Here is an 18,953-nt window from a genome sequence, read left to right on the forward strand (position 1 = left end):
CAATATGGCCCACACCACTAACACAATATGTAGTACCAGCACCTGACCTGTGTGGGAGGGTGGCTTTAGTAGAGGGCTGCCATATATGCTCTCTCATTTTGCAGTCCATATGCACATCCAAGACATAGGTGGCGGTTCCAGAGGAAGCAGGCTACACTATGAGGAATGACACAGAAGCTATTCTCCCCATGAGGACTTCTAAGTGAAAACATAGACAATGATGGAGGATTGCTGAAGTGCAGATGACCTGATACAATATATACTGTAAAGCCCAAACAAAGGAAGAGGGAGAGCAGTAAAACACAGGGAATTGCAATGCCTTGAGATTGGAAGAAGAGGGGTAGGGGGAGTGCCTGAATGCTGCAAGAGACACCAGCTAATAGTATATGGACAGGCGTTTGCAGGAGTAGAATGGGTCAAAGGACAGCAGGGATGCAAAGCACAAGCACTCCTGATAGTTCCTGTGGAGATGGTGCAGAGAGGAAATGAGTATCTCAAGCAGAGAGCAAGGAACTGCAAGCTGCTCACATGGGTAGAAAACAAGGCAGGCATCTGCCCAAAATGCCCCTCAAGAATAACACCACTGTGTTACCAGGATGATGGTCCAGTAAAGGTTGGTGTCAAGCAGGCTTATGGTTAGAGACGTGCCCACAAAGCTGAAGTGAGAAAAGAACACAAGAAGCATGTGTGCAAGGAGTCCTACAGACAAAGGATAGGCAACAAAGGCAGTGAACAGAAAGGGGCAGGAAGTACAATTAAAACAAACACGTTCGGTTCCGTCTTGGGGTGTACGCAGAATGGGGAAGAGTTTCCCACAGAACTAGGGAAACTCCAATCATCTGAGCTGGTTACTATTACAGTGTCCCACTCTGAATGCTCATGGAAAGGAGCAGCAGCAGTGGGTGTCTGTCTGGACCCTAAGGCACAAACAAGGTGATGTGGCAGGATTGTCCTGATACTATACCCCCTAGCAATCACCCTCCCCTGCTAGGCCCCAGATCCTTCACCATGGCTTAGCATGAGGCCTCTTGCTACACCCAGCTCTCCTGTCATGCCCACACCCTGCCTTGGCTCAGCATGCTACAAAGTAATTCTGCCCTCGAGACCCATAAAATAGCAGCTCCCAGTACCTTTCCATAGCTGTGTACAAATACCACCTTATAAGAGTATTCAGTTGTGTACGCCAAAGTTGCGTACTGATCTTGCTACACAATGTACCCTGCATGTAACCGCAAGACTTCTTCACAAATGTCTGCTTCATAGTATTTCCAAATGTCTACAAACTACAAACAAATGCTCTGACCTAACACCAGCAGAGTGAATTCTCTGCCTGACAACTAATGACACCTGTCACTTGTCATTCTGTATTACTGTATTTTGCTGTTGCTTTCTCTAATAATAAGTTAGTTTGCCTCTCAGCTGTGTCCTAACTCTTCATTGCTGTAGGGGTTTCCCCTGCCTTGGGGATTTCCTTATCGGATCGTGACTCGTTCCATCCTGCTTGCCTCCTGGGATGTCTGCAGACCACCGAGGATTTGTGGACTGATTTGATGGCACTGAGTTGATGGTCTTTATGCATACTGGGTGTCGCGGTACGGATGTAAGGAACCATTGTATTCCTCTGACCTCTGCTGATGGGTAAACCAACCTGTTTTATTTCTATATATGCCATTTTATCTTGCGGTTTACAGTATTCAGATGCCGTGGTTTTGTTCATGGCCATCTGTACTTCTTGGTACCCCTCTCACCATGTGTTTTGTATTGTAATGCATGTGCCTGTCTATGAAATAATATAGTATGTTATGTTGGTTTCAGTATATTCCTAATTTTCGTTCACTGCATCTATCAGTTTTATACTTTGCATTGTCCTGATGCTCATTGACATTTGCTGGGTTTCCTGGATTCAGTTCAGAGACTGCGCTCCAGGAGGCTACCCACAGTTATATTAGCTTCCACAGGCTTATCCTGTAGGAAACCGTCTGAATAGTGTCCCATTCAAGATACCAGTAGGGTGAAGAGTACATACTGGATGATCCACAGGTAATGTTCACGTATTACCGGGCACAACATTTTGAAAGTAAAATACCCACACTATACCTCATATTAAGTGCCTTAAGGCTACTTCCAAGAAACTTATCACTGCATTCCAGCTGTGCCACAGCCACTTCTCCTTTTTCCTCTGCCAGGGCATTGGCTAGTTCCTCTTTTTCGCTGTACAGTTCAACTAGTAGCTGCCAGCACTGACGCATACTTCCTTTGCTGTGTTTATAATGCACATTGTTGACACATAAATGTCATTGCTCCATCATTTTCATTGCTCTGATGCAGGGTGAGCCCTGGATGTGGTTATCTGTGTAAATATTACAATTGATTGTAACATCGTTTTTTGGGTGCCGTCTCAGAAACAGCGTTTAGTGCTGTCATGTCACTGGGGAGTGCCTCTGTGTTTGGTCACATGGCCCCCAAGCTTGCTTAAAGACTCTGTTGCTTTTGTCCTTCACCTTATCAGGACGTCGCCATTGTAGAATTGTTGAGTAATTTGGGCCGTTTTTTTTTTTTGGTCACTCGTGAAGTTGTGGTTTTAAATACTGCCTTGCGGCTTGTCATTGCCTCTCTCACAAAGGTGTTTAAGTGGTATGCTATTACCACATGCTGCCTCCTTTCACGCCATACGCCTCTTGAGTTTTGCCGGAAGGCTCGCTGTAATGGGGAATAAACATTGCCCCGTTGATCACCTCTTTCGCCTGGTGCACCTAGTGTTTTCAAGCGCGTTGCGCTGGGTTGTATTATGACTGTGGTATATGCCAAGTTTGGCCTGAATCGATTTTCTTTGCCTCCCTCCAAGTTTGGCCTCAATATGTATGTATGTATGTATTTATGCTTGGAAAGCGCCGGTAGCCCGCAGGCATCAGGGCGCTCAGACAATACAACACAAATTGGCCAGGTATAAGACCTGATCACTTCTGGGCCAGAATGGTAGTCCTGTGGAACTAGGCCTATGAGATCCTTATCTGAAAAGGTGTGTCTTAAGCCGTTTCCTGAAAGACAGGTGGTTGTTTCCTGACCTTAAATCTTCAGGGAGGTTGTTCCACAGTTGTGGGGCCAGCACCAGAAAAGATCTGCCCAACCCAGATTTCAGTTTGAACTTGGGTACGGTCAAAAGATACTTGCCTTCAGATCGTAATCGTCTCAGAGGTATTCATGGCCCTAAACTGTTCTTAAAGTAGTCTGGGGCTTTGCCGTACAGGCACTTATGCACCAATGAGAGTGCATTGAACTTTATTAGTCCTCAACTCTAAGCCAATGGAGGGACACTCTTTCACTTGTAACATGATCCCTCTTCTTCAGGTTTCTGGCAAGCCTGACCGCGTCATTCTGGATCACTTGGCATCTGGATAAATCCTTGTTGGAAGCCCCTATCAGAAGAGCATTGCCATAGTCGAGTCTTGATAACACAATGGCTCAATGGTGGCCAGGTTACATTTGTTTAAGAAAGGCTTAATCGATTTCAGTAGCCTGAGGTAATAAGCCGTGTTTTTCTGAAGATAGTTGGTCTGGGCATCCGAATTAACTGCTGAATTGACCATCATGCCCAGGGTTTTTAATTGGGAAGCCACTGAAATTTTGGCGTCCTTGATTTGAAAGGATTTATAATCTGCCCCCAGATTTGCCAATTGGCGACTGGATCCGAACAACATCAGTTCAGTCTTTGTGTCATTCAGACACATCCAATTGGCCTGCATCCATTTGTCTATTATCTTATAGACTGTTCCTATCAAGACACTGTCAGCAGCATGGTGACTTCCCTCCAGCTCCAAAATGAGCTGGGTGTCATCCGCGTAATTCGTAAAAGACACCCCGGCCTTTACTAAAATGCTACACAGTGTACACATATAAATATTAAACAGCATCAGGGACACACTTGCCCCCTGAGGAACACCAAAAAGAATAGGGCAGGAATCAGAGAAGCTGCTTCCCCAATGAACTCTGGCTTAGCAGTCTGTTAAAAACACCAACCGTTCTATTGCCCTTTCGGAACAACCCACATTCTCCCTGAGCGCTTTAATAAGGAGTTGATGGTCCACCAGATCGAAAGCTGCACTCAGATCTAGGAGCATCAGCATCCCTACTTTGTTCTTGTCCACCATACTCAGCATCTGTTTCTGGAGATCCAGCATAGCTGTCTCCGTGCTGTGAGACGCTATAAAGCCTGATTGTTGCTGATGTAAGGCTGCATGGTTCTCTACATAACATTGTAGTAGCTGCATGGCTAATTTGTCCAAGACTTTAAGGACGAAGTTTGAGTTCATAATAGGACGAAGATTATCCGGGTCCTTAGGATGCAGGCTCGCCTTTTTTACGAGTGGGGTGATTGTGACCTTTTTTAGCTCCTTAGGCACTGAGCCCTCCTTAAAGGAGGCATTCACGATCTTCAGGAGGATGGGTGCAAAGATTTCCTTATATTGGAGAATAACGCTGGGTGGTAAAATGTTTTCTGCACAAGTAGTGGGTTTCATATGGTTCAGCACCTCTAACAGCTCCGCTTCCGTGATGGTATCGAATTTGAAGGACTGTTCTCTAGTACTGACCACAACTTCTATTGGCGACATAGTCTGCTTCAAGGAGGTGCTAGCGTTAATAATATTTTGTCTCGCTTTTTCTGTTTTGCCCATCAAAGCCGTCGGAACGAGGTTACAATACGCCTCTGAGGGCATGATTGGGGGGGTTAGGTTTTTTGGTTTTTCTGTGCTCTTCAGTATGCCGAAGAGTGAGTTTGTTTTGTTGGCTGCATTTTCAATTTCTATGTTGAAAAAGTTAGCCTTCGCTATCCTAATCTTTTCTCTGTATTCCTTGTCCTTAATTTTCCAGTTACTTTTATTATCCTCTGATTTGTCTAGGATCCATTTCCTCTCCAGAGCCCTTTTTTCCTTCTTGATTGTAAGGAGCTCTGTGGTGAACATTTTTGATTATTATTTTTTCTGACCAGTTTGGTTTTAAGAGGGGCCTCTAACTCTACCAACTCTAAAATATGCTTATTATATTTGTCAAGCAGAGTCAACCAATTATCTTGCTCCAGAAAAGAGCCCATTATTTTGTCAAGGCAAGACTGAAGCTGTACCTTGTTCAGGTTTTTAAAATGTCTTCTCTCTACTTAGATATGAGGATTATGTTGATGTAGAGGTATTGGCAATTTTAAAGTTGCAGATACTAGATGGTGGTCACTCCAAATGCAAGGCGTTGTTTTACAATCTTGGATTGGTGTGTTATATCCACACATCCAGTCCAACTGATTCCCCTGTGGGGAATATAGTTTAATTGCCTCCCGCGTTTACAATCACACTAGCATCTCTATATAGCTACACGCTTTGCATACCACGCGCGTGACGGTGCAACAATTTCACTTGCCCAATGCCTCCCACCTGGTCCTACTCACCACCCAGGCCTCGCCCCATTCCAGTAACCTCCCGCCTCAACTTAGTCACTCCTCTGCTCCCACGCCATCCTACCCACCTCCCCTGTTCCCTATTGAAACCTACTAAACTGTCCATTACGCACAACACTATAGTGCTTAGAAAAGCTGCTAGAGCAGCCTGCGAGTGTCAGAAGCGAGGCTTACAGCCTGTGCCACGGTTATGTACCTATTATGTACCTATTTCCGCACTGAACACACGATAGCTGAGATAGCAGCCAGCCCCAGCTCGCACATCCTGTTCAGCTGTAGGCAGCGTTTACCGGCGAGGCAAGCCACAGAAAAGATGACATTGAGCCAATAAATAGAAGCCTTTGTGATTGTGTTTTTGTATGTATTGGGCTGCAGCTGTGTATTTTCTTTTCTTTTCGCGGGGTATGTAAAGCGCTGCAGATATTTTGGTTATCACATGTACTGTACCCTGTCTTGTGGTGTGCTGACAACCGCCCACTTTTGCCATCAAGGGGGTGGTAGTGGCCTTGTTAGTTCTGCAGAGAAGGGTCATGCCGATGTCCCATGCCTGCTGTTGAGGATTTGCTTTTTGAGTTTTGCAGGTGATGGCAACTTATAAAGTTGGATGTAGCTTTCTTGAAAGATGCTAATGTCATTGTTTACTCGCTTGAAGTGGGTTTTATGTGATTAACGTGGTTTGCCATTGCCGCTGCCTCTTGCCTACGGGGGAGGATTTCAGTTCCTACCCCATGCTCGTTGAACACGCCTAGTAAATTAAGTTTGTTGTTCTTGTGGGTGTGCCCTAAATATTTGTACTGTGTTGATTATTTGCTGCATCTCCCTGTTGTCGATGGCCGGATGGTTTTACTCCCTTTCGGTCCCCCCGGTGGACTTCCTTGATGAAATTCTGCCATCATATTCTCCTCCAATGCCCGTGGTCCTACCACACCCACCGCCCACTCCCACCTTACCCCACCCAGTGACGGTGCAACATCTGCCATCAACTCTGGCAGCTCCCTCCCTCTTGTAACCCAAACTTCCTCTGTCACTTTCCCCAGCAGCTGCCACGCCCATGCACTATTTGCCTCGCTTTACCAGGGGAGCTGCCAAACAGCCCCCGCTGGTTTCCTCAATGCCAAATGCAGCCTCCACTTATACCGAGACAGCACAACCTAGAACCCCAGTGGTCACCTGCCTTCATACGCAAATACTGTGCCTCAGCAGATCCGGGGTCGCCCCTTACCAATGCTGCCGTGCATCTCCTTACTAAACAAGACATTTAACTTTCACACTTTTCCATGGATGAGCGCCCCTCGCATGACCCTGCTGCATTCATGGAACATTTGACAACTGTAATTGCATGCTATGATCCCACGATTGGGGACCTTAAGCAGCTCCTCCAAGCAGTACTCAAAGACACTCTATACAGATTATGGACAAACTCCAATGGTCTGACACTCTCCCTGCCGCCACTGCCATTACTACTAGTGTGGAGACACTTGCCGCCCTCATCAAAGAGAAATACCCTGTAAAATCAGACTGGACAGAAATTGCAGCCCGTAAACACTAAACGGGCTGAATTCCTCGCTGACTGCCTGTCTAGATTGACATACTGTTTTACTAAATACTCTGGCATTGCTTATGATGGTGAACAGGCTCAACATGCCCTTGTATTGCATTTTGTTAACAGCCTCCTTCCGGAAATTTACTGTTACGCTCACTGGACTGGACTGCTGCGGTCTCCATCAATGTGACGCGTAGGGCCGAGATGACGGACTGGACTGGCCCACCTAGCTTTGTTTGCTTGGCCCGTAGGAATGTTCTTCTGCAAGTGGAGAAAGGGAATTAACCACCCGTGGAGTTGAGCATAAATCCCCCTACCCCGCTGTTCTCCCCACTGATCACCTTGGATGTTCCCTCTTATAGTCTCACCTGATGATTTGAAAAGATGAGCTCTCCATCCTGCAATGAGTGCAGGGGCGCGTAGATAATCAGTTGCTTCACTGACTCGAAGGATTTGGTGAGTTCCAGGACAATATTGACTCCGATATTCTCGGCAAGACGCCGTAAGTATGTGGTTCGTAAGAGTTCAAATGCCACTCTTGTCCGATTCCTTGCAGGTTGCAGCTTGACCCTACTGAAGAGTTCCTTGTGGCAACCGGTAATGTTCTGATAAGGATTTGTATTATCCAACACAGTTCAATTAAATAATGTCCATATTTAACCTGTTACTTTCTTCCTTATTCAGGCGCTGAGAGAAAGTATGGAGTCTCGGGGAATAATGCCTCCGGCGGTAAAATCAGGTAAGTCTTTTGTGGTGAGGAGGGTTCCCCTTGTTAGTCCCTTGTTTCACCTGGCTGTCCTTTTGTTTCCCCTTAGGGGCCGGGGTTCGGCTAGGATGCAGTGGAAGCTGCGCCGACCCGTGAAGAAAAATAGTACCCCCGGTGGTAAAATCAGCCAAGTCTATGGGGGGTATTCCTCTGTGTATTCCCTTGGCTCACCTTGCTGTTCTTGTCTTCTCCTTAAGTGCCGGAGTGCGGCGGTAACATGCAGGAGGATGCGGTGAAATGTGAAGATGCTGCGAAGGCCAGTAAGTTCAGGGCGGCGCTGCAGCAGGCGAGGCGACGCGCATAAAATAACTTCTTTCTTCCAGCTCGAAGGCGCGATGGATCGGGAATTCAGGTAAGGATCAAAGGTATTGCTCTTGTTCTAACCTTTTCTCCTTCTTTCACCCTTTTTCTAGGAGCTCCAAACTCGAGGCGGGCGTGGCAGAAGACTGGATGCAGACTTGCAGGCACGGTGAGCGTTATGCTGCTGGATGCAGAATAACGCGAAGCGTGTGCTGCTCTTCGGGTGTGGTTTAAATAGCCTCCAAAGTAGTCCCAGGTAAGTATTCCTCTCCAGCCCCACCCGCGTAAAAAAATAGGCCCTAGGTAAAATAGTGCCTTCCAAGCCTCGTTTGGCTTGGCGCTCTTGCAGCATGGTCTGCATCAGGTAAGTTTGCAGCATGGTCTGCATCAGGTAAGTTTTAATCTATGAGTCTGGTGCCTATGGCGCCAGGACTGACTCTCCATATGAGCCTGGCGCGATAGGCGCCAGGACTGCACCCAAATAGCCCCTAGCAGGGTTGTTGGGCTTGCTTGGGGTAACTTGATGCCTGCTTCCGGGGTTGCTGGACTTGGTCTGGGTCCCCGGGAGCAGGCATCATGACAGCACTCCCCCCCCCCAAGGCCCCTCCTAAAGTCATTCTTCCCTGTGATTTCGGTTTGTCTGGGAAATTTCGGTGGAATTTTTTCACCGATCGGGGTGCATGAACATGGTCACTAGGTTCCCATGACCTTTCCTGTGGTCCGTAACCTTTCCAGTCGATTAAATAAAAAAAGTTTTGACTTTATCAGCTTGGAGTCCAGGATGTTCTTAACTTCAAATTCGGGTTCTCCGTCTACAAGGATGGGGTCTGGTGGCTTGGTTAGTCTTGTCCCTGGTTGTACTGGCTTCAAAAGTGACACATGAAAGACGGGATGAATTTGCATATTAGCAGGTAAGTCCAACTTGACAGCCACCGGGTTGATAATGGCCTTAATAGAGTAAGGTCCCAAATATCTGGGGTTAAAGGTCTGTGTTCCCTTTAGAGGTATATGTCTTGTAGCTAACCATACTTGGTCCCCTATTTGGTATTGTGGAGAATCACTTCTATGCCGATCAGCATCTTTCTTGTATTTTTCTTTCGCCTGTTTTAAATGTGTAGTTTCTTCCTTAAAGGCTTGTGTAATCGTAGCGTGCAGATGGTCCACTGCGGGCATTTCTAAGTCTTGGGGTGAGTCAAGGTCTGAGGTTCGAGGATGGTGCCCATATAAGGGGCTTTGTCCAGTTCCAGAGTGTACTGAATTATTGTATGCATATTCGGCGATCCAAAGAATGTCTTTCCAATTACTCTCCGTCTGATGTAACATACAACGCAGGTATTGTTAGAGAGTCTGGTTGGTCCTCTCCGTTTGACCATCGGTCTGGGGGTGGTGACTGGTCGATAACCTCACATCGATTTGTGCCAATTGACAGCATTTTTTCCAAAAATGTGAAATGAATTGACTGCATCGGTCAGAGACCAACACGGACGGAAATCCATGTATGCGAACAATGTTTGAGGAATTCTTTGGCCAGGATTGAGGCTGAAGGTAGTCCTTTTAAAGGAATACAATGGGCCATCTTGGAAAAAAGATCCACAATAACTAGAATGGTGTTAAACCCATTACAAGGAGGTAGATCGGTAATAAAGTCTAACGATAAGGTGTGCCATGGTGTAGGCGGAATGTCTAAAGGTTGTAAGAGTCCAGCTGTTTTTTTCTTTTGACTTTTGTTTTGGGCGCAAATGCCACAAGACATCACAAATAATTTAATATCCTTTTGCCAGGTGGTCCACCAGAATTGTCTATTAATTTTAGCTTCAGTTTTTGCAATACCTGGGTGCCCCTCCATTAGGGTATCATGATAACGGGAAATGACTAGCTCTTGTAGTTCCTTGTGTGGCAGAAATAGCCACCCTTGATAATAAGGCAGATCATTGGTGACAGAGTAGTCCAGGCCTTTCTTTACCCAGTCCTGCATGGCTGTAGGATCAAAGAGTTGCTGGATCTTTACCGGAATGTCCTCTAGTGTCTGTAGAGTGGTCATGCCAAGAATCCTTTGTTCGGAAATTATAGGTACTGGTTCTGGGTTCACTTCTGCCTCTCCCATCCCTATTCGGGATAAGGCGTCTGCTTTACCATTCTTACAACCTGGTCGATAGGTTATCACGAAATCGAACTCGGCAAAGAACAATGCCCATCGGAGTTGACGTGACGATTGGGCCTTGGCTGTTTTTAAATACTGTAAGTTCCGGTGATCGGTGATCACAGTAATGGTATGCCTGGCACTGAGAAGATAGTGCCGCCAAGCCTTGAAGGCGGATTTAATGACTAATAACTCCTTGTCGGTAACCGCATAGTTTAACTCGGGTGCCGAGAACTTTCTGGACCAAAATGCTACTGGGTGAAGCTGGCCAGTTTCAGGGTTTTTTTGAGACAGGACAGCTTCCATGGCTAGACTGGATGCATCAGTTTCCAGTATGTATGGAAGTTCAGGGCGCGGGTGCTTTAACACAGGTGCAGACGTGAATTTCGCTTTCAGCTCTTGGATGGCATTTTCAGCTTCTTCCGTCCACATAAAGCGTTTATTTTTTCGCAAGAGTGCTGTGATGGGATGTACGACATGTGAAAAATCTGGGATGAATCTGCGGTAGAAATTTGCAAAGCCGAGCATGCTTTGTACTCCTTTAACTGAACTTGGTGATGGCCACTTAAGGATTGCGTCCACCTTCCGTGAGTCCATTCGGACTCCCTTTGGGGTCAGGATAAACCCAAGGAATTCAACTTCTGTGGCATGAAAAATGCATTTTTCTAGTTTTGCATATAGTTTGTGCTGGCGCAATTTCTCAAGGACTGCTCGGACGTGCTTCACATGGTCAGATACTGAAGAGGAGTATACTAGAATATCAACGATATACATGACAACACAAACGTCAATGAGTTCACGAAGGACATCGTTCATGAAGTATTGGAAGGCTGCTGGTGCATTGCACAACCCGAAAGGCATCACCTGTTATTCGAATAACCCATACTTTTTTTTAAAAAAAATGTTTTATTTTATTTTGAAATCAAACAAACACACTACAACTGTTTCAAAACATAGGAAGCATCATAGTCCAGCACATTTTCATTAGAAATTCCCCAACTCCCCCACCCCCCTTTAAACTAGAGCCGGTTCTCACATGTCATTTACGGGAGCATCATTGGGTAGCACAGTACTTAGGCAGTCATCATCCGGGTCCTCTGTTCCGTTGTTACCCTGGTGGGTGTTTGCTATAGAGGCCACCAATTGCCGCCAGGCCAGCAAGGGCCCTACTTCCTCCTCGCCCCCCCTGGTAACCGCTTCGAACCAAACTACAGATTGAGCTTCCGCCCACCTCAAGAGGTCCGTCCACCATAGCTCCACCCTAGGTCTGTGGGCCGCCTTCCAGCCCATGGCAATCCTGCGCTTGGCCAAAACACAAGCCAGGTCCTTCATCTTGCTTATGTGTTTTGAATGCTTCCACATCCAGCACCACCCCCCCACCAGCCAGTTTCGTCCCAAAATCTGTGCACTTCCGGGCAAGCCCAAAACATGTGTAGCAGTCCCGCATTCACCTCCCCACACCTGGGGCATTGCTGCGTAGCTGGTCCACCAAACTTTGCAATCTTCCCAGGGGTTAAATAAGCCCTGTGGGTAACGTACAATTGAAGCTGTTGGAATCCCGCATTTCGGGACACCTTTTTGTGGTACCTCTGGGCCCGTTCCCATTGCCCGTCCGTCATGGGTCCTTCCACCTCCTCCTCCCAATCTTGTCTCAATTGAAGCAACGCCTTCCTTGCCCTTACTCGCAGGAGCTCGTATATCCTCGATATTTCGTGCCCGCCCTCCGATACATCATACATGGTTTCCAGGGAGGCGTCGGGGTCTTCTGCTAGCACTGTCTCAGGCCATCTTTCTCTAGTCTTTTTCACAAGCTTAGTGTAGGTTATATATTGCCACCGTGTACCCCCGTCTCTTCCTGCAACCTCTGAAAGTCCACTGCCTCCCCTTCATGCCATATGTCCCCTAGGGTGGCCAGGCCTACCTGTTCCCGGTGACTACGGACCGATTCCAGTAGTTGAGAGTCGCTCCCGCACAGCGCCGCCAAAGTTGCCTGCTGAGAGTACGGCTCCGAGTCCCCCCCTCCCCCCAATCTTCCATGTCCTGTGCCAGATCTCCCAGCCCAGCCTCAGTAACCGCCCCTTGCCCACCAGTTTGTCTCTGCACAACCACACCACTTCCATCAGAAAGTATGGGGCTGTGTCTCCATGCAGAAGCCTAGCTTCCGCCGAGTCTTCAGCTGAAAGCCACCTGGCCACGTACTGCAGCTGCCCCGCCAGGTAATAGAGTTCAAAATTAGGCAGGCCTATCCCCCCCTGTCACATGGGTTCTGGAGCTTCCACAGAGCAACCCTGTTCCTAGAGCTGCCCCAGACGAAACCCATACACACGCTAAGTTTCACGAATAGGCTCCCAGGTATCAAAAACGGGACGTTCACAAAAAAGTGCAAGAGTCTAGGCAGGACCACCATCTTGAGCAAGGCCGCCCTCCCCATCATGGTCAGGGGCAATCTAGACCAGAATACCATGCTGTTCTTGATCCCCTCTATCGCCTTTTCCATATTATGCTTGTGTTCTGCCTCGACCTTGTGGTAAATATTTATTCCCAAATACCTAAATGTCACGGGCTGCCATGGTATTGGCAGGACCGGCAGCCTCTGTACCGGGACATTCCTATATCTGCCCAAAGGGAACAGACTAGACTTCCCAGGGTTCACCGATATGCCTGAGAGGATAGCATACCGTTCTATTACCTCCAGCACGTACTGCAGGTTTTCTTCTGGATAATGCAAATAAAGGAGCATATCATCCGCATATAATGATATCAGGAGCTCTCCACTGACAGTGCTTATGCTCACCTCCCCATATTGTTGTCGCAGGCATATTGCCAGCGGCTCTAATGCCAGTATATATAGCATGGGTGACCAGGGGCATCCCTGTCTGGTCCCCCTGCAAAGCTGCCAAGAATCTGAGACTGTGGACCCTGTTTTGACTCTCGCCATCGGAGTGCTATAAAACAACTGGACCCATCTGAGGTATCCAGGTCCCATTCCGTACCCCTTCAGGACCGCTTTCAGCCAGGGCCATCGTACCGAGTCGAAGGCCTTGACCGCGTCTAACGACACTATAGCCAACTCGCCCGTGTCCCCCTCAGTTTGGTCTATGACATGGTGTAGCCTCATGTGGTTATCGGTGATGTTCCTGCCTGGAACATATCCCGTCTGATCTGGGTGTATCAGTTTCTTAATCACCTTCTTCAGTCTATTAGCCAGCACAGCTGGGAGTATTTTGCTGTCCTGGTTAAGCATGGACAACGGTCTGTAAGACCCGCACTCCACGGCCGGCTTGCCTGGTTTCAAGAGTGGGATGATTACAGCCTCGCAGAGGGACAATGGGAGTTCCCCCTGCTCATAGGCCTCGTTGAAAGTGGCAAGCAGTGGCTGAAGCAACTCTTGCTTGTATTTTTTGTAGAACTCGCTGGGCAGCCCATCCGAACCAGGCGCCTTGCAAGTGGGCAAATTCCGAATCACTACCTCCAGCTCATCCGAGGTGACGGGTGCATCTAACTCGGCACGTTCTAGATCGTCCAAGGTGGGCAGCTCTATGTCCTCCAATGTGTCCAGTATGTCTTGACACATATCCTCCCCCGTGTCCTCATACAAGTGTCTGTAAAACTTAAGGAATTCCTCATTTACCTCTTTCTGGGTGTTGCATATGCAACCTCTCTCATCCTTAATCTCACTGATCACCGAGCGGGGGGTCTCACTCTTATACAGCCAGGCCAGCGGTCTGCCCGGCTTGTCGCCCCCTGCGTGTATCCTCTCCGTATATTTCCTGTAATTGTCTGCATAGTCTATCCCAGAGTGCGCTGCAGGGCAACTGTAGCTCCTTTACTTTGGTTCTGTTATCATGAGCGGTGCTCATCCCAACGCGTGAGATCCTCTAGCTCCCTTTCCACCTCCTGGAGTTCCCTTTCGACGCCCCCCTGTAGCCCCTTAGCTTGGGAAATGGCTACCCCGCGCACCAGTATTCTTCGATGGCATCCCTCAGGCCCTCCCGAAACCCCTCGTCCTGCAGAGCCTCGGTCCTGAGTCTCCATGTAGGGATCCGCGGCCTTGGGGGCTGGTGTCTCCAGTCTACCACCAAGGGCGAGTGGTCAGATAGTACTCGGGCCTTGTATTCCGCTCCTTCTAGGTCTCTCACTATCTCGGCTGTTACAAACATGTAATCTAACCTTGTGTGCAAATCATGTGGCGCTGTGTAGTGTGAATACTGCCTATCCGTGGGATGCAGCCTTCTCCACGCATCCTCTAGGCCTAGGTCTTTCAGTAAGGTACCCAGCGCTTTAGCCGCCGGTGCCGTTTTCCCTGCCCTGTCCTTGGACCTGTCCATTCTGGGATCCACGGTACAGTTAAAGTTCCCCCCCGCACACTACCGTACCCCCTGCCAGGGGGCCAATTTTACCGTAGAGGGTCCTAAAGTAAGCCGCTGTGTCGTTATTGGGGGCGTACAAATTTATGAAGTGCACTTCTCTGTTTTCCAGGAGACCCGTTACCACAACCATTCTACCCTCCGGGTCCACCGTAGAATCAAGCATCCGAAACGGCACATGAGGTGCCACCCAAGTAATGACCCCTCTAGCATACGCTGAGTACGCCGCCCCCACAACATTGCCCTTCCATTTCCTCCTGACCACCTCCAGCCTTTCCCTAGTGAGGTGGGTCTCTTGCAGCAGGGCTATGTCTACGCGCATCCTCTTTAAGTACAACATCACTTTGTTACGTTTCAGGATTACCCGATGCCATCCGGTCGGACTATCTCCATTCCATCCCTTCCCATAATGCTCCCCATGTTAGATTGTTCCCTGGCTCTCTCCCTTTTATTCACAAACAATACCCCCCTTCCCCAACTTCGCACCACTGCACACAACTCCCCGCCAACCCCCAACAATAGCCCAGCTCCATCCCTGGATTTCAGGCCTACCCACGTCTTGACCCGTCTCATGTCCGAGGACGAGGACCCCGCAGGGTGTCACCAATCTAACAGTGACCTAACTAAGTGTACTACTATTGGGTGCAGAGGGTGCTCCCCAGGAGCTCCCAGTCGTCTATTTAGGAGAAGTGCATTCAACGGGACCCGCCGGCAGATACCATGACTTCCTCACCACAAGCACAATATCGTACTATATTCCAGTCCCAATGTCGTTACTATGGCCTCACGGGTGCCTCTGCAACGTGCTACTTATCTCCAGCCGCTTCTGTCTGGGCATCCGATTCCTGAGGTCGACCTTCCATATCCAACCACTCCATCGCTTCGGTCCGCGTCTCAAAGAAGAGGGTTCTGTTCTTATAAAACACCTTTAACCTGGCGGGGTAGAGCAACATGTAGCGGTGGCCTGCTTCTCTAAGCCTCCTTTTCACTGTTCCAAAGTTCATTCGGCTCCGCTGTACGAGCAGCGTATAATCCGGATACGCCGTTATTTTCGCTGACCCCCTTTCTATCGTACCTCCTTTCCGGAAAAATTTGAGAATCTTTTCCCGGTCACGATAGTTCAAGATCTTCGCGATCAGCGGCGGCGGGGGGCTCCTGGGGCCAGTCTCCTGGTCAGGGGCCTATGTGCCCTTTCGACCGCGAACCCCTGGGTCAGCTCCCCTCCTGTGATCTCCTGCAAGAGCATGGTTTCAACGTAATCCGTGGGGTCCGATCTTTCCATTCCCTCCGGGACACCCACTAGGCGAATGTTGTTGCGCCTGATGCATTAGATCAAACACAATAGTCTCTCGATGTCCATCCTGACCCAATAGTGTCATCTCTGCGGTGGAATGAGTTACAGGCCCAGAGGCAATTTCAGTTCCATCGACTGTGGTGATGCCACCTGAGGTGGTTTTTCGGCAGAGAGGTAGCTTCATCCTGGAAGCCAATTCATAGTCCACATAGTTTCCTATGGCCCCGCTATCAATGTATGCCCTTACTGCGTGCATACGGGATGGCTGCCCTGGATCTATGAGGCCCATTGGTATGATGAAATGCGAGGTCTGAGAATCCTTCAAGCTCGGCAAGCGGACCTCTACGCTTGTCGGGCGTGGTCGTTTCCCGTGGCTGACTCCATATGGTTTTTATCAGCAGCTCTTACCACCTTCTTGGGTGGTTTTACAGGGCAATCCCGTAGAAAATGTCCAGAAGTTCAACAATATAGACACAATTGCATTTGCCGTCTCCTTTCTCTTTCCTTCTGGGTTAAGGGTCCTTTAACCCCTCCGATTTGCATGGGTTCTGACGCATCTGCTTCTTTGGGGTTAGCGTGGCAAACTTGGCTCGATCAGCCTTTCTGTTCTGAAGTCTGTGATCTAACTGGACCACATAGTCTATATATTCAGCGCAGTCTTGAGGTGGGTTCACAACTTCAGCCAAGACATCTTTGAGTTCTCCTCGAAGCCCTCGATGAAATAACGTGATTCGTTTTACCTCAGGCCATCCAGATTCCACTATTAACCTATTAAAGGTCGCGATGTAGGATAGAAGGTCGTGGTTACCCTATTGTAGGGACAAAAGTTCGTTATCCAGGGCCTGTCCTTGGGAGTGCCGGGCGAATAGTCTTTCCATGCAAGTTTGAAAGCCCTGAAAATCCTGAAGAATTGGGTCATCCTGAGTAACTAGTGGAATTGACCAATCAGCTGCACTGCTGCTGAGATATGACAATACAAAGGCTACCTTGGCTTGATTGTTTGGGAAGGCTCCAGGTCTGCATAAAAAGTGCAAGCGGCATTGGTTCATAAACACGGCAAACCTTTTGGGATCTCCGGTAAAGCTTTCGGGTGGGGCTAATGGAATATGTCCTGGTAGGTTTATTTGCACAGGGTTACTCGATAACACAGGAGCTGGATTTCCCCCGGAACCAGGTAGGGGTGCTTGTCCAGCCTGGCTTTGCAATAGTTGCCTAGCAAGATCATCAGTTCGCTCCTTTGACAAAATCAGTTCTCTCCTAAGAGCATTAGTTTCTTGACGGGCGGAATGCACTTCAGCCCTCAGTTCCCCTAGTAATTGGGCCAATTGGTCAGTCTCTGAGCTATCCATAACACCTGGGTGGGAATTTGTGGGTAGGCTTCGCATTATGTTACGCTCACCTGGCACCTTACTTCAAGCCTGCAAAGGACCACACAGCAGGATCAGGGGAAAATATCCCCCAGCAACTGACACCGAACTCAAATCAGAAACAGGCAGCCCTGCACAGAAGCCACACTGAAACAGACTGCACAAAGGGCTGGGAAAGCCATTGAAGTTCCAGCACCTTTGCTGATATACAACCCCTAAAAAAAGAAACCTACCCACCAAACAGCAGCCGAACCTGCCCTGGATGCTACCACTGCCCAAATCCCCAAATGGCGGTGAGACATTTTTGGATCATTTGTCTCTGTATTCATCTGTTTGTTTCTGTGCCCAAATGCTTCTAGGCCAATTGGTGCACAATATAATTATAATAAAGTAAAGAGACTCATCCCTCGCTCACCCCCCTCAGGCACTCTTCTGCGATTGTACTTGTATAAACAATTGCCTGTAAAGACCCCATCATTTTTAGTGCACACTTGCAGTGCTGTATTCCATACAGATGTATGAGAGCTAGGTACCTTGTAGAGGTGAGATAAACCAGGGGTCTTGCTTTTCTCTGAGCCAAACACAAGCTGGGCCTACAAATGAATGGTCATGTAAAGATTAGAATGACAAATGTAATGGCAGTACCAGCTTTCACCACACTTACAGTAGACCACTCTCCATTAGTTCTGCCGTCTCCCTACAAACAACACACTTACCTGGCATCCTACATACCCACCCCCACAACACCAGATCCTCTAACTGATGTCCTGCCTCCTACAACACCCCTACCAGGCTTCCTGTGTTCCCCTCCATAATGAATGGAGCTGTTGTGTGTAATGGTGCTTGGAAGTCTAGTGGTGCCTCTGCGAAAAGTTGAATTCTCTTGATTTTTAGGGGTGCGGAGGAATGAAGCCTGAGCAATGGAACCACCTGCTCTGGCATGTGACCACAACGTTTAAAGGGAGGAAGGAAGCATCAGTCTTATCTGTAATTTCCAGACTCACGCCAAGGGCCAGGCCACAGCCAAGGTGGAGTTGTGTGGGGTGGGAAAGGGAAGCCAGACAGTCTGTGGCTATTCACAGTTGAGCACAATGGTTTTGCAGTTCTTTTTCCTGGGCTTTAGTGAAGAAGGCATGATTCAGCTTGAGTTTTGGCTGGCTAGTGGCATGGAACTTGAGTCTAGCTAGAGTCAGCAACATGGTCCAAGCCAGTCATTCCCTGCCATGTTGCTCAATTCTGCTTCTAGTCAGGCTTGAACTAGCCTATCGGGCAACGCTCGAGCCAAAAATGCAAAATGTTGGTGTGGGCCAGTTTTTTTGGTCAAAATGGGCCACTCACTTGGTCAACGTGGGCCAGTTTGATGAGTTACTTCACTATGCGGCTAGTAGTTTTGACTGGTGTTGCTGAATAAATATTCTTTAAAATGCCAGGGTACTATTCAAACAGTCTGTCACAAAAGTAATGAATTGCCATTTGCAACTGTGGGCCACTTTTTCATTGTTGCTGAGACAATTTTATGCCCCAGTCCAATCCTGCTTCTAGTGTTAAAATTCACACACGATACACACTATATCCTCATTTGGTTACTTTGGCAGTCCCTGTTACAACCATTATTGGCAAAGATACTACTTTATCAGTACTAGCTTCAGGTAACGCTGAAAGTCTCCTGAAAGCCTTGATCAAGAAAGACGGATATCATTCCTTTTTTCAAATGGCGTGGATAAAGAGTGAGT

The sequence above is a fragment of the Ambystoma mexicanum genome, chromosome 4p (genome assembly GCF_040938575.1).
Source record: "Ambystoma mexicanum isolate Mex_15411 chromosome 4p, UKY_AmexF1_1, whole genome shotgun sequence".
In the NCBI taxonomy this organism is placed as follows: Eukaryota; Metazoa; Chordata; class Amphibia; order Caudata; family Ambystomatidae; genus Ambystoma; species Ambystoma mexicanum.